Raw genomic sequence first — 17,220 nt, forward strand, 5'->3', positions numbered from 1 at the left:
TCAGAGCATCCCAACAGGTAGGAAGTCAAGGAAGGGTACCAGGAGACCTGCATGGTAGAACAGGGAACTGCTGGGCAAACTCAAGTGGAAGAAGAGAGTGTACAGATCGTGGAAGGAGGGGCTGGCCACTTGGGAGGAATAGAAGTCTGTTGTCAGAGGATGTAGGGAGGCAACTAGGAAAGCTAAGGCCTCCTTGGAATTAAACCTTGCAAGAGAGGTCAAGGACAACAGAAAGGGCTTCTTCAAATACATTGCAGGTAAAGCCAACACTAGAGGCAATGTAGGCCCACTGATGAATGAGGTGGGGGTCCTGGAGACAGAGGATAAAAAGAAGGCGGAGTTACTGAATGCCTTCTTTGCCTCTGTCTATACTGCTGGAGGCTGTCCTGAGGAGCCCCGGACCCCTGAGGCCTCAGAAGAAGTCAGGATAGAGGAGGAATCTGTCTTGGTTGATGAGGGCTGGGTCAGGGACCAATTAAGCAACCTGGACGTCCATAAATCCATGGACCCTGATGGGGTGCACCCGCGGGTGCTGAGGGAGCTGGCGGAAGTCATTGCTAGGCCACTCTCCATCATCTTTACTAAGTTGTGGGCAACGGGAGAGGTGCCTGAGGAAATCGAATGTCACTCCAGTCTTCAAAAAGGGCAAGAAGGAGGACCCGGGTAACTATAGACCAGTCAGCCTCACCTCCATCCCCGGAAAGGTGATGGAACAACTTGTCCTTGGTGCTGTCTCTAGGCACATCAAGGATAGGGGGATCATTAGGGGCACTCAGCATGGCTTCACCAACGGGAAGTCATGCTTAACCAACTTGATAGCCTTTTATGAGGATGTTACCCAGTGGATAGATGATGGTAAAGCTGTGGATGTGGTCTATCTCGATTTCAGTAAAGTGTTTGACACGGTCTCCCACAACATCCTCGCAGCTAAACTGAGGAAATGTGGTCTGGATGATCGGGTAGTGAGGTGGATTGTGAACTGGCTGAAGGAAAGAAGCCAGAGAGTGGTGGTCAATGGGACTGAGTCCAGTTGGAGGTCTGTATCTAGCAGAGTCCCTCAAGGGTTGGTTCTGGGACCAGTTCTATTCAATATATTCATTAATAACTTGGATGAGGGATTAGAGTGCGCTGTCAGCAAGTTTGCTGATGACACAAAACTGGGAGGAGTGGCTGACACAATGGAAGGCTGCGCAGCCATTCAGAGGGACCTGGAGAGGCTGGAGAGTTGGGCAGGGAGAAATTTAATGAAATATAAGAAGGGCAAGTGTAGAGTCCTGCATCTGGGCAAGAACAAGCCCATGTACCAGTACAAGCTGGGGGTAGCCCTGTTGGAGAGCAGCACAGGGGAAAGGGACCTGGGGGTCCTAGTGGACAGCAGGATGACCATGAGCCAGCAGTGTGCCCTTGTGGCCAAGAAGGCCAATGGCATCCTGGGGTGTATTAGAAGGGGTGTGGTTAGCAGGTCGAGAGAGGTTCTCGTCCCCCTCTACTCTGCCCTGCTGAGGCCGCATCTGCAATATTGTGTCCAGTTCTGGGCCCCTCAGTTCAAGAAGGACAGGGAACTGCTAGAGAGAGTCCAGCGCAGAGCCACGAAGATGATTAAGGGGGTGGAACATCTCCCTTATGAGGAGAGGCTGAGGGAGCTGGGTCTCTTTAGCTTAGAGAAGAGAAGACTGAGGGGTGACCTCATTAATGTTTATAAATATGTAAAGGGCAAGTGTCATGAGGATGGAGCCAGGCTCTTCTCAGTGACATCCATTGACAGGACAAGGGGCAATGGGTGCAAGTTGTAACACAGGAGGTTCCACATAAATACGAGGAAAAACTTCTTTACGGTGAGGGTGACTGAACACTGGAACAGGCTGCCCAGAGAGGTTGTGGAGTCTCCATCTCTGGAGACATTCAAAACCCGCCTGGACGCGTTCCTGTGTGATATGGTCTAGGCAATCCTGCCCCGGCAGGCGGATTGGACTAGATGATCTTTCGAGGTCCCTTCCAATTCCTAACATTCTGTGATTCTGTGATTCTGTGATATCCCTGATTCGGGCTCCAGGCAGGCTGCAGACCTCCCTGTGATGGGGGTCAGCTCTGCATATTGGGCCCTCAGATCCCTTTAGGAAGGAGTCTCCAACCACTAAAACTCTTCTCTTCTTCCTTGTGTAGGAGGTAGCTATACACCTGTCAGGTTTTTCTGACTGTGCTGGCACCTCTGATACAGGTTGCCTCTCCACCACATCCCCATTGGACCAGCTGTATTCCACTAGGGCTTCATATCTATTGCTCAGAGGCAGCTGTGGAGACAAAGTAGGCAAGGAGGGCACTCGCCTTTTGCCACGGCCATAGACTTGCCTCCACTCACTCCTCTCCTCTAAGTTATTGTTTTCCACCTGAGAGGGGCAGAGTACAGGGGTCCCTCGATCCTGGGAGCTCTCCGGCAGGTGCTCCCATTTTTGTTGCAGGGAGGGCAAAGCCTGGCTCCACCAGTCTATCTTCATTTCAGCCTCCCGAATGCTCCTAAGCCTTTCTACTTAGGCTTGAAGCCTTTCAACCTGGCTTTGCAGCTGTGCTGCTAGGCCGAGCAGATCATCTACTTGCTCACAGAGCACACAGCCCCCTGACACCACAGAGACGCTGTAGCATTCCCTGCAGCCTGCGACCTGCACCATCGCCTCCTTCCGTGGGAACTCTGTCTGGGTTCCCACATCCATTTTGGTCTTTTTCCGCCGGGTAGATACCATTGTTCTTTCACTGAGCTGGGAAATACCTGTTGGTGCCACCCCTGGTTCACAGCTCCTTGGCACCTTCCTCGCCTTGTGCACTGGGAGGGAGTCAGTGCCCTCCCCAACGAGCTGCAAACGACTGCAGCCTCTCCTGCCCTGGGACACACCCAGTCACTGCTGACTCACACAGGCACTGCTGAGTCTCCCACTCCCTTCTGGCCAGGGACTAGTCCCTGTCCTCTAGGAGGCTCTTTATCACCCGATCAATCAATCAATCAATCAATCACCCAAACAACAGGGGCTGGTGCGTTTAAATCACTTAAATCTCCCCCGGTGCCTCCGGCTGCGCCCCCTCCTCTCCTGATTCGTTGCCAGGAACCTCTGGGTCCTGGGTGGGGGGGAAGCAGCTCGGGGCTGAAGGAGCTTGGGGCTGCTGCTCCACGGGGGTCACGAGTACAAAAACCGCCTGGTTACAGTCCGATGCCGCCCTCGTCCCCGCACTAACCTCAAGTCGCTGTCGCTGCTGCCGCCACTGTCCACTGTTACTGGTTAGATCTCCACTCTGACAGTATACAATGCTTTAAAAAATAAACAATGACATTAGAGTTTTCATGTGTGAGTGAAAAAGTAAATGGATGGTCTGTAAGGTCAGGCTAATGCATAAGAAGAAATAACCAAAGCACAGCTGGCAACTAAGAGGGAAAACATGTTTTAGCCACAGGTCAAATAGAATTGCCAGAAAGAAACACAAATTTGAATAAAGAAAAAGAAAATCTTGCCCTATATACACAACAAAGTCATATAAAATTAATCTTCCTTATGTCCCATAAAAGACTGAACAGTGAAAATGAAATCTCATAATAAAATATCACAGCTGCACACTAACGACCACATTCTAAAGTGATGGCAAATGCACTCCAGGGAATCCTGACACCTCAAGTCACTTTAAAATAAATAAATAATAAAAAGCGAAATTATTAGGAATCCCTCTAGAAAGAGAAAAAAGAAATATGCAATAAGAACTCAAGACAGGCTAGTGCTAAAATATAGCATAATCACCTCCAGTGATTTCAGGCTGGGCCAGTGATTTCTGATGGGCCATCCAGAGGGACCTTGACAGGCTTGAGATGTGGGCCAGTGCGAACCGCATGAAGTTCAACAAGGCCAAGTGCAAGGTCCTGCATGTGGGTCAGAGCAATCCTAAGTATGAATACAGGCTGGGCAGAGAATGGTTTGAGAGCAGCCCTGAGGAGATGAATGTGGGGGTGATGGTTGATGAGAAGGTCAACATGAGCCAGCAATGTGCGCTTGCAGAAAGGTAACCATATCCTGGGATGCATCAAAAGAAGCGTGGCCAGGATGTTGAGGGAGGTGATTCTGTCTCTTTACTCTGCTCTCGTGAGACCCCACCTGGGGTACTGTGTCTGGCTCTGGGCCCCCAACATAAGAAGGACATAGAGCTGTTGGAGCGAGTCCAGAGGAAGGCCACGAAGATGATGAGAGGGCTGGAGCACCTCACCTATGAAGACAGGCTGAGAGAGTTGGGGCTGTTCAGCCTGGAGAAGAGAAGGCTCCAGGGAGACCTCATAGCAGCCTTCCAGTACCTGAAGGGGGCCTACAGGAAAATGGGAGAGGGGCTTTTTACAAGGACATGTAGTGATAGGATGAAGGGTAACAGTTTTAAACTGAGAGAGGGTGGATTTAGGTTAGATATTAGGAAGAAATTCTTTCCTCTGAGGGTGGTGAGACACTGGAACAGGTTTCCCAGACAAGTTGCGTCTGCCCTCTCTCTGGCAATGTTTAAGGCCAGATTGGATGAGGCTTTGAGCAACCTGGTCTAGTGCAAGGTGTCCCTGCCTGTTTCGGGGGTTGGAACTAGATGAACTTTAAGGTCCCTTCCAACCCAAACCGTTCTATGATTCTATGATTCTATGTGTGTTAAAACGCAGAGTTTGATTTATTCATTAAATTACAAGATGTCCATTCCTTGTGCTAGTCCCTGTCTTGGAAGAACACTAACCTGCTTTCACTTGCAGTGTGTTAAACCTTGCATGTCTCTATAAACCTACCAGAATTTCTTGTTATTTCATATGTATAAATATGTAAAATCAGAAATAGAGCCCCATCTCTGTATGAAATTTTATACATAAGAAATAATAGAATTAATGAATACCCACTCAAAAAAAAAAAAAAAGAATAGGCAAAACTTGTCAAGTTTCATAATTAGTTCACTGTTTTCATATCTCATACCCATTCTGGAGGGGCAGTTAGATCATACTTGGTTTAATAACAAGCAAATAAGTTAAACACTTCTTAAACAGTGCAAACATTAAATATACATCATTCTACTGGGAGATAATTTTTGGTTCAAATGGAATTGTTAGTCAACCATCAGATTTTTTTTCAAAATACATCAGCCACATTTTTTTCCATATTTGACTGCTGACCTGAACTGTCCAATATAGTATGTGGAAGTGACAAGAATTTGAACTTATTCCAGACTGTTACATTGCTTGATGATATTGGATGGCAAGTTTTCATAATGCTTTTCCTTACTCCTCCCACCTCATGCACATTCATAATTAATTCTTACATCATATCTTGAAACTTTGAACAGGTGTCAAAAGTTTCACTAGAATATTTAAACTTTCAGGCTTTGTGTGTAAACTGAAATAATCTGTATGACCCATTATATATTGAATGAAACAAGAAAACACAGAAAATAATACTATAGCCAACTGTTTTGCCTCAAAGTTTTGTGCCCAATGCATGAAAGCACAGTTAATGGCAATATATTCGCTCTTACTCATAAATTCTTTTAGGCCTCCTTCCATTTTACTTTACCAAAATGGAGGTGTTTTAATTATTGGACCACTTTTGTAAGATCTGTGTTTTCTATTTAAAACCACCTCTCTCTCAGTATGCTCCTCACAGTAAAATACACTGAGTTGAATAACTTCTGTTTGTTTTAATGTTTTGAAAAAAGCTTTTCCTTAAGGGAGGGAAAAATCCCAAACCCAACCAAACAAGGAGAGAGATATTTGTGCCTAGTGCATAATCCACAGTATCAGAGAAACAGTACTAAAACCCATGATACTACTTTTTGTTTTTTCTTTTCAGAAATTTTTCTCTTGAAGCAAACTGGTTGCAGCAATTGAATGGTTGCTTTCCATCTTGAGAAAGATGTTTTAAGTTGCTTCAAGCAAATTGTATTTATAATGGTATTAATATTTTTATTTGTGTCCTTCTTCTACTAACAGTCTTTCCAGGAGTTTATTACAAGGAGCTCCAGCTGTTTCAAATACAATATCAAAAGAGAGAACACTTTTCCCTTGAATCTTTTATTGTGTCCTGACAGATGCTGAAGAGAGCTAAATTCTCTAGAGCTTTAAGCAACTTTGTTATATTGACTCGTTCTGTTCTGCCTATACATTCAGAGAAACACAAGGTGAAAAAAAAAGACAAAAGCAACCTTACAAAGTCTTAAAGCCAGACTTGCAGAAGTTTTTCATTGAAAGACTTAAAACTCCAAATCATTGTGTTCTTATCCTTGCTCCCAAGGCCTTCTTCCACATGGCAACAGAAACAACAATACAAATACAAATTTAAAACTAAACTGCTAAATCAAGAACTTCTTACTTCTATAAAAAGTTTCATTTGGCATGAGTCAAGGACCTCACAACAGGAAGACATATATGTTTAATGCCATAGCTACACACCCATTGACTAAGTAAATACTTACAACCCCTTAGAGCTCTTGATGCATGCTGTTGTAGAAGACTAAGATGTTTGTGTGTCTCAGGAAACAAGAAATTTCTAATGAAACCTGCTCTGGTAGTTTCAAAAGACTAAAAATACAATAGATGTATATGTTCATCTGTATTACTTACATATGTTTGCATGTACATAATTCATTTGTCTATAAGCATGCATGATATGCATATCCTCAGTATGCTCTGTCTCTGTAAAGCAGTAAACCACTATAATTTTTGCAGTAAAAGTAGCACCAGAACGAAAGTTGACACAAACTCGAACAGTTCCTCACCAAATATAGATACTTTTATGGTGCTGTCAAAAATAATTTCATTAAAATATCTTTTAATTATGGACAAATAAAAAAAAATAAACTAATAAACTAATTAAATAATGTAATAATTAAAATGTGTTAAGAAACAAAGGAAAGTTCTAAGTACATAAAACTGTTATTTTCACTAAATTTTCTCTTAATATGTATATAGAATATAATATGGAAACAATTCCTGAAACTAATCTTGAGCCCACAATTACATGGTTATGAACCATTATGATCACATGAAATAAAGTTTTGCAGGAAGGCATACTTGACAAATTTGTAAAAGTTCTTGTTTCTAGACTCTGAAATGTCAGAAGTATGATTGCAAAGTAGGTAGTTATACTGTACTGGCTTTGATTCAGCTAGCTTTAATAGCAGTTATGGAAAAAGACACAAATATGGTCATTCTTAGGACCTCTTTGAACATATCAAGAACTCTAGGGACATATGTGTTTGTAATTTTTTCTGTAAATCATGATTTTGTCAGAAATTGCTGATTCATCAGACCCAATACATTTTACAATAAACCTCTATAGATTGACAGAGTATAACAGATTGATGAAGATCTTGTATCTTTTCATGTTCTGGGAGAACCAACCTCAGAGCAAATGACCTTAAACTGTAGTGCTAACAGCTCAGAGACTTTACCTTCTCTGCCCAAATTTGAAGAAAACCTGACATGAAGATTGATCCTTAAATGTTTAGAAGCCCTATTTTAATCCAGGCTTGGATTACCATACAGCAGTAAACAGTAAGTCTAAAGGTATATGCAAATTAAAAGCATCCAGGATTGCAGATCATGGTGGTAACTACACAGGATGAGTGACATCAGGTTCGATAAGCTCTCTTAGCCCTCGAAGCACTGTTGCAGATTTAGCAGGTGCTGCACGAAGGACACTTCATGGTCAAACTGCCTCTTGGGACATGGGAATCTTGGAAAGATCCCAAGAGCATCATAGCTCCTAAGTCCAACACAGACAGTGGGGTCAATCATTCTTTCAGTTAGACAATCACTTTCCTGTCCTCAGGAATTTTCATTGATAATTAAATTAGACTGAATTTGATTCACAAGTATAGCCATAGCTTCAGTGTTCACGCACTCTCTGCTAAAAAACAAGGCTATAGAAATGATCCAACCTACAGACCAAAGACTGTGAACATCTTGAACAGGCTCCTAGCATCTAATGCAACTTCTTAATATTCTGGAGCAAAAGGCCATTTTGTAGAAATAAAGCTTCCCACCAAGTGGATGTTGTGAAGTTTGGACAGCTTTGCATGTCCATGCTGCAATTGCTTTGTCATATCTTTCCCACTGTGGTCACCTGTGGTAGTTAGATTGAAGCCTGTATGCAGACCTGTTAAACTAACTGCAGACAGTCTGTCTGTGGAGGTCTTGATCAACCCTGATTATTCAACAGAACAGAAATATGGTGTCTGTAAGAATTCTGATTGCTGGCACTTACAGTTAACTTGGGGTGGGGGAGCTGTGTTAATTCATCTGTAACTGCTGCTGATGCTTGTTCTCAGCACAAAAGTGTTCATTGCCTAAAGTAGGTTCTTCTAGAGAAGACTTACCCTCCAACTCTTCTAATTACCTAAATACATCTAAAAGAGAGTAAATATATGTAATCAAGGGTGGAAGGGGAAAATATTGCAGAAGAAAGGAAATTAATTCAGAAAGCAAGTTATTAGGAGGTAGAAACTGCAGGATATAGTGAAAGTATGAAAAATTCTAAAAGAGAAAAGTTCATTAAGGCACCCTATCTTATGTCTTTCAAATATTTCTCAATTTCTCACTTTTATCTATAGCAATAATTTTTAATTGCCTCATTAGAACCTCATTAGAGTGATGTTTTAAAAAAATATTACTAATACACTAGTATGATCATAAATAAATCATATTCAGAATAGCTATATATATCTCCTATAGTTCACTGGCATAGATTTGTTGTCTTTTTTTCGTGTAACAGAATTCTGATGAGAATGTGTAAATGGGAAAGAAGTGACTTTCATAGATATCAAGAATCTTTGACTCTTCACTGGTGACGAGTCAAGCTATGAAGAAGACCTGAAGAGTTGAAATTTAAAAAAAAGATAATGAGAAAAGGGGAAAAAGGCTAGCAGCAATATCAGTTCAAACACAAGAAATGCTAAACTTTATAAAAAGAAACACTGATGTCTTAAAAGTGCATGATTAGCCAAAGGGAAAAATTCAAGCTTCATCAGAATGTGCCCTATATTCTGTATATTCTTTGAGTGGTCAGACACAGGAATAAACAAAAAGAAAGAAAAAAAAAAGTGTTCGTTTTTGTACTTGTTTGTTTTCTGACAGCAGTAATACCAGACATAATAAAGGCTTAGTACTGGACAGACTTAACTGGAGTTCACTAACATTAACATAAACAAATTTAATTTAGTATTGTGTCAATTTACTCTGTTTCTTTAATGTACAACAAATTATTTAAAATATCAGATCATGAAAATAATGGAAACTCAAATGCGGTTTTATAACTACATTCTAACACAGTTCTTTATGCTTACCATTTGCCCAGTGGCTCTTACTTGTAATGCATCAGTACATTAAAGCAACTCTTTGGCTTAGAGGCAGAGTTTTTAGGTAAACAAGAAGAAAAAAACAAACCTAAAGCCAATGTCCAGTGATGTACTAGTAATAAGAACACCTTCTTAGCAAAACTAGATTCATGTTTTTTCATTGCTTAGAATCTAAATGATTTGTCTATAGTCTAATATTTAGGATATCACTCGGATTTAGTTGGGCTGACCTCTTCTCTAGGTGTGAATGCTTGCCTACACAAAACAAATTTCACTTTGATTGTGGCTAAATTTGTCTTACTACATTTCTGCAGAAGATGAGAAAGCTTTTGACCAATTTAATCAGACTAGGTCAAGTTTTTCTGAGTGCTGCCAAAATCACAAGTGTCTCCAAAGTCTACATACAGAATAAGCATCAAACAAAGAGACAAGTGGAGCAAAAGTATTTTGTGCGATAGATGTGCTGTGTAATAGACCCAGCAGTGCTTTTCTTCTTACCACACAGACTGGCAAAACAAAGCATTAATGCTCCTTTTTTTTTGCTTTCCTGGGTTTTCTACCAAAAGAAGCTAGAACTGGAAGGGGATAGTGCACCCAATTTCTTAACGCAACTGAGATGTCTCTGGAGATCTGAGACTGGCATAAGCATCTGCACAGACACAGCCATTTAGACCTTGTTGTCATTCACCTCAAATCTTTTCATTATAGTATCTTCCTCACTGTAAGTGAGATTCACTGCTGCAGTGTATGACTTCAGAAGCAGATCTAGTACAAACGGGAAAGCAAAAAACATGCATTGCAGTATTTCTGCAGCTAATACATGTTGTAGGAAATGTCCCTCTAATGGCGTTATGGAGGTTACAGCATAGTCAGAGAAGCATGACTGGATTTATTTGAGCAGCAATCCAAGGGTATAGTCTGTAACAGTTGTGTGGTCTGCATATCCTACTACAGCATATACCTGTGCAAACATCCAGGAGGCACATGCTTTCTTGTAATGACTTGTAATGAATATTGTAATTAAAACTAATGAATTTCACATTTCATAGATGAGTTTACTCTGTTAGAAGGAAATATCTGTGGATATATGTAGCTGAGGTGGGGTTTGCACCATATGACCAATTCAGATGGAAATATTTTGTCCTTGAACTTCTGAACATGTCTTCTACTTATTATTCTCAAGTTATAGCATGAGATTCCTCCCGCCTGATTGCCTGTTGCAATATAGCAGTACAATTGGCATTTTTACTGGAAGGTTCTGAAAAACAAAGTGATTATAGTCTTGACAGTGGAGTGTGGAAAATTTTGAGTTTCCTGCTGTTAATGTGGGAGATTTTGTTCTCTGGGACTATCAAAACAACACGTTTTAAAAGCAGTCACTTCACTCAGAAATGTACCTCCTAACTATACTATAAAGATAGATCAATTAAATGTAAAATGATAATCTCAGAAGTATATGGTTTTATACAGAAACAGTTTTCAGTAACTCAAGTACTTTACTACAATCATTTACTTCTAATCAACTCCTTCAGCAGATTTTCAGATACTTATGTATAAAAAATAAATTGTAAAGCTTGAAAACAAAAAAATCACCCAGTCATTATGAACTTTATAGTTTAACTGATGATGAGATTATACTTTTAAATGAACGCAGGAAAGTTTTTTTTAGTGTTTCTAATGAACAGGAGAGTAAATGACTGAGGGAAGGAAGATTAGAGATAATGTATATAAAATCATTTTAGATTGTGTTGCATGAAGGACTATTAAAACAGACTGAAAACAATTGGGTTTTAAATGTTGAGTTAAGATTGGGTACGATATTAATACAGGTTTTGAAATCCATACCTAGTGTGCTGTATGCCAGAACTAAAATATATGAAGGACATCTGTATGATAAGTGTAAAACAGAGATACCGTTTGCTACCAGGAAGATTTTGAACTAATTAGCTGTAGTCTTTCCAAATACGGAACACAGAAAAAGTAGACTAGCCTGTTAGCCTGCCAGATTACATTAATTTACTGAAAAAGGAGAAATGATGAGTGACAGTAGCTATTATGTCATGTTGACCAGTTAGACTGTGGTTTTGGAGAGTATTTAGACATTCTGATAAGAGGTCCCCAAGTTATACTGCATCACTACAAAAAATATTTTCTGTTCTCTGTGTGTAAACTGATACAAAAGTCTTGCCTGGTCACTTCTTTTAGGATGAGAGGAAATGGCCTCAGGTTGGACCAGGTGAGGATTAGATTTGATATTAGGAAAAATTTCTCCACCGAAAGGGTTATCAAGCACTGGAACAGGATGCCCAGGGAAGTGGTTGAGTCACCATCCCTGAAGTTATTTAAAAGAAGTGTAGACATGGCACTTAGGGACATGGTTTAGTGGTGAACTTGGCAGTGCTAGGTTAACGGTTGGACTTGGTGATCTTAAAGGTCTTTTCCAACCTAAATTATTCTATGATTCTATGTTCTCATCTGGAAGTAAGAGTTATTTGCATAATACCACTGATAAATTTTTTTTTCTAGAGCTCTCTTAAGAAGATTGACAGCATCTGCTATGCCGTAGGTCTGCCAGAGACAAATGTTGTCAATTCTGACATGGTGCTACAATAAAGGCCTACTGAGAGAAACAGGTAGCCATGGTCCCCTGAAGCCCAAGAAGCCTGTACTGAGTTTGCATGGCAAAGTTTTGGTAGCAGGGGAGCTACAGGGGTAGTTTCTGTGAGAAGATGCCAGAAACTTCCTCCATGTCCAACAGAGCCAATGCCAGTCAGCTCCAAGTCTGACCCGCTGCTGGCCAAGGCCGAGCCCATCAGCAACAGTGGTAGTGCCTCTGTGAGAACATATTTAAGAAGGGGAAAAAAAAACCTGTGCAACTGCAGCTGGAGAGAGGAGTGAGAATATGTGAGAGAAACAATTCTGCAAACACCAAGGTCAGTGAAGGAGTGCGAGGAGGTGCTCCAGGAGGTGGAGCAGAGATTCCCCTGTAGACGTGTTAAAGACCATGGTGAGGCAGGGTGTCCCCCTGCAGCCCATGGAGGTTAACAGTGGAGCAGATATCCATGTGCAGTTCATGGAGGACCACACACCAGAGCAGATGGATGTGCCTGAATGAGGCTGTGACCCTGTGGAAAGACCAGGCTGGAGCAGGTTCCTGGCAGGACCTGTGCACCCGTGGAGAGAGAGGAGCCCACTGTGGAGCAGGTTTTCTGGCAGGACTTGTGACTCTGCACGGGACCCACACTGCAGCAGTCTGTCCCTGAAGGACTGCACTTCATGGAAAGGACCCACGCTGGAGCAGTCCGTGAAGAGCTTCAGCCCATGGGAAGGACTCACGTTGGAGAACTTCATGGAGGACTGTCTCCTGTGGGAGACACCCCATGCTGGAGCAGGGAAGAGTGTGAGGAGTTCTCCCCCTGAGGAGGAAGCAGCAGCAGAGACTACATGTGATGAACTGACCACAACACCCATTCCCCATTCCCCTGCACTGCTGCGAGGGGATATGGTAGAGAATTCGGGAATGAAGCTGAGCCTGGAAAGAAGGGAGGGGTGAGGGGAAGCTATTTTTAAGATTCGTTTTTGTTTCTTATTATCCTAGTCTGATTTGATTCGTAATAAATTAAATTAATTTCCCTAAGTCGAGTCTATTTTGCCAGTGATGGTGATTTGAATTAAATTTGTCATTCGTTTTAAACAAATCTCCTGCTTTACGAAATAGTCATCTTTTGGATTGAGCAATACAGAAAAACCAGGGAAATAAAACCAACTTTTTACATTATCATTGGTCAAATTATCATTCTATGAATTTTAATGACATACAATCTATTAAGGATAATTTAACCTCTTTTTGCAATTTTTACTTTATTCAGTTTTGCATAAAATTTTGGTTCCAAAATAGGCAAAAATTTCAAAGTATCAAAATATTTATAATTTCCAAATAATTTATAATTTTATTTTAATATAAAATTGGTGTCTAAATGGAAACATATTTACCGACATTTACCCTCTTGAAATAACATTTTCCAGGTAAATTGATTGATTTTCTTACTGATTGGCCAGAAGTAAAAGATGTAATCAAATTCTTCAGTGGTTCTGAAGGTCAGCTCTGATCACCTTCACAAGTACTTTTAATAAATTTCTTTCTTTTGTAGAGCTAAGTTTCACCAGCAAGACAGAGTACAGCAACCTCCAGTGGATCTGGATATTTAGGTTTATTGAAGAAGAAAGTGAATTAGAGTTTTTATCCTACTAGATTATCATTCACACTCACGTATTTGTTCCCCTTAGCAGTACGTTTGGTAAGTCTCAACTTCGCTTCCCATCTGGGAGGTCTTTGTTGGCCAAGGAAGGCTGGGCACAAAGCTGTATTGGATCCTGCTGTGCCACTCCTTGCAGTTACCAGTCTTGGGTGTTACCAGCCAAGGTCCCTCAGCTTTCCACTGAATTGGTCTCCACGTGTCTTCCTCAACTTCAGGTCCTCATCTTCAACTTCCAGCATCTTTCCTCCAACCAGTATCTTCACCACCTTGTTTCTAGGCCCCTTTCCAGGGCCACTTCTTTTTGGTGAACACTTCTTTTAGGCTCCTTGTCTCTGGTTTTCCCAATCTATCTAGTTTTTACATGCAGAGACACAATGTATGATCAGCTTCCTAACTGGTGCTTCTGTTTCATGTGTCTTTATTATTTGGAGGATTCAGGACAAGCTCCCTCATTTGCAACTTATATAATCTTCCCTAAACCTGGACTTCATGATGGTTAAGGAGGAAAAGTGCAAAAGTGCTGCACCTAGGGAGGAACAACCTTACGCACCAATATATGCTGACGGCCAACTGGCTGGAAGGACCTAGGGGTCCTCGTGGACACCAAGATAAACGTGACCCAGCAAAGTGCCCTTGCAGCCAAGAAGGCTAATGGTATCCTGGGCTGCATTAGGTGAAGTGTTGACATCAGGTTGAGGGAGGTGATCCTTCCCCTCTCCTCAGCACTAGTGAGGCCACACCTGGAGTACTGTGTCCAGCTCTGGGCTCCACAGTACAAGAGAGACATGAACATACAGGAGAGAGTTCAGCAAATGTCCACTAAGATGATTAAGGGGCTGGAACATCTCTCACATAATGAAAGGCTGAGAGAGCTGGGACTGTTCAGCCTGGAGAAGAGAAGGCTCTGGGGGGAGGTCTTATCAATGAACAGAAATACCTGAAGGGAGGGTACAAAGAAAGTGGAGCCAGGCTCTTCTCAGTGGTGTCCAGTGACAGGATCAGAGACAGTGGGTACAAGCTGAAACACAGGAGAACCCCGCTGAACATCTGGAAACACTTTTTTACTGTGAGGGTGACTGAGCACTAACACGGGTTGCCTAAGGAGGTTGTGAAGTCTCCTTCCTTGGAGATATTCAAAAACCATCTGTACATGGTCCTGGGCAAGCGGCTCTATGTGGTCCTGCTTGAGCAGGGGAGTTGTACCAGATGACCTCCAGATGTCCCTTCCAGCCCCACCATTTTGTGATTCTGTGTTTCTGTGACTTTACACAATGGCTCTGTGTCAAAAGATCAATCTCTTTTAACATGAAAAGGAAAAGCAATATTATTGCATGTTCTACCTAAAAAAAATATGCAAGGTAATGAAAACCTACTGCAGGAAACATTTCTGAAGCCTTAAGTACATAAACAGCAAAGACTTTTGTTAGGTTTGCTCTATTTTTAACAAAGTTTATGAAAACTTTTCAGATCAACATTTTTTAAATCAAAGCAGCTGAGATTAAAGGAGGATATTTTAGTTTGCTTAATGTCCAAACTTGTTATGAGAACCTGAGAACTTATTTGTAAATTTTTGTAAGAGCTACGTAGCACTGAAAACAGAGACAGAGTGAGAATACTAGGACTGTTTAAATAATTACTTCTGATTACATTAGTGAGTTGGGAAAAGTGTTCAATAACTAACTACAAAATATTTAAAATTTCAAAACTTTTGCTGCTCATGTTAGAAGGAAACTGTGGTAAGTAAATCAAGGTCTCATGTACACAGCCTTGGAGAGATCAAATTAAAGTCTCTGCTCTGAAGAATATTTCATTATTGACAGACACTGTAAGAAGTAGGAAGAAATGATTGATACCCTATGCCAGAATAGCTGGTATGGTGAAGGTGATGAGGTAGGGTATGAAAGAGTATCTTAGGTGTTAAAATAGAATCTTGACCTCATGTCACAAATATTACACGTGATCCCTGAGCACTGCATTGCTGACCAAACTAGTTATTTTAAGGGGAAATTCTATCCTAAAGGAAAAGCCTCTCTAATTGAGAAGCTCCCATGAAATTTAACATTTTGATAAATCAGTATATTCTAATAAATAACATTTTCTTTGCAAAGTTTCCAACTACATGCTTAAAATTAACACAGAAGCTTTAGTTTTTCATTTGTTCCAGAAAAACTAAACAAAACAACATAGCCACACGAGGACTGTTCGAATTCCAGTATTTTTTTTTTACGCTTTTACACTTGAAAGAAAGCTTAGCCAAAAGTCTAGGAAGGCCAGAATAATAAAAATGACCTAAAAAGAAGACAGGAGTCTTTGTCAGCTTCATGAATCAGCTTTGAAGAAAAAAATACAGTATTCAGAACTGTAGGTTATTTGTCTTTCTTTTTACTGGTCTGGAATTTTATTTTATTTTTTATTGTCATCTGATTGAATGTAACAAGTAGCCTTTTATGTGCAAATTTGTATAATGCCTGCACCTGTTAATACAGCAGATAAGTAGGTCATGCTAGTGCACTGGTTTTTCTTTAAGTATAAAGATGTAAATTATGAAATTGCAATACTGTTACTCAACTGGAGCTCTGTAACAGAGCTATTTTAACCTGCAGATAGAAAATTATTTGAATTATATAAAAGCCTACTAAAAAAATTGGAGAATTGATGAATTTTTTTTCAGAAGTCATTCCAGAGCTAATACTGAAGATAAATAACATGATTATCTTGTCTTGTATCTGTCTTGTATATGTACAGCTGAGGCTACAAATTTAAAAAACAAATTTCCTGAAATAAGTAGGTAAGTGAGCATGGCACTGTCTATACTCATCATTGCCTCTTTTCTGCCACAGAAATTTCCATTCTACCATTCAAAGCCTTATGTTGGAATAAAATTTACTCAACAGGATGAATCACACAACACATAACCACATAAAAATGTCTATTGGAGTAATATTTTACTCCCATTTGCTCTTCATATTTAGGCACTGGGAAACTCTTTCCCAGAAATAAAGTATTTCATGCCCCACTACTGCATAAAATAACAGTCAGAACATTGAGATCACTTCAGGAAAAGTAACAGAGAATTTCTGAAGAAGTGTAGAAATAAAGCAAGTCTTTGCTGCATGAACAAACTTTTACAGTTTGGAAAGTCAATGAGTTAGTGTTTCATGAAGTTCTAAAGGGACTTGCATGCAATATCCTGAATTTCTTTAAAAGGGAGTTTCAAATGTTGAAAAGGCTGGGAAGACAGCTCTTTATTATTCATTTCCTGAAATCTCAAAGTTTCCTTTGAAGATTATTACCTGAAGAATTTTAAATTATTTTATTTCAGTTTCTTCTATCGTATTTATTTATCATTTATTTCTTCATACATGCATAGGCTTCCTGTAGAGATATGTGTAGAAGAAGACAGAGTGCACAGAAATACGTTACAGGCTTTATGTTTCTTCAGAGGAGAAGAGTAAAAGATGGATGAATTCTGAAAGTACAAGGAACAATTACTACATCTTTCATAAAAATCAACAGAAGGCTTCAACCATCAGTTGTCAAGCTACATGGTTTAGTAGAATGGGTTAGTCATTATCTGCCAACAGGTCATAGTGCCTTTTCTCTTCAGTTGCCAATA

The sequence above is a fragment of the Nyctibius grandis genome, chromosome 3 (assembly GCF_013368605.1).
Source record: "Nyctibius grandis isolate bNycGra1 chromosome 3, bNycGra1.pri, whole genome shotgun sequence".
In the NCBI taxonomy this organism is placed as follows: Eukaryota; Metazoa; Chordata; class Aves; order Nyctibiiformes; family Nyctibiidae; genus Nyctibius; species Nyctibius grandis.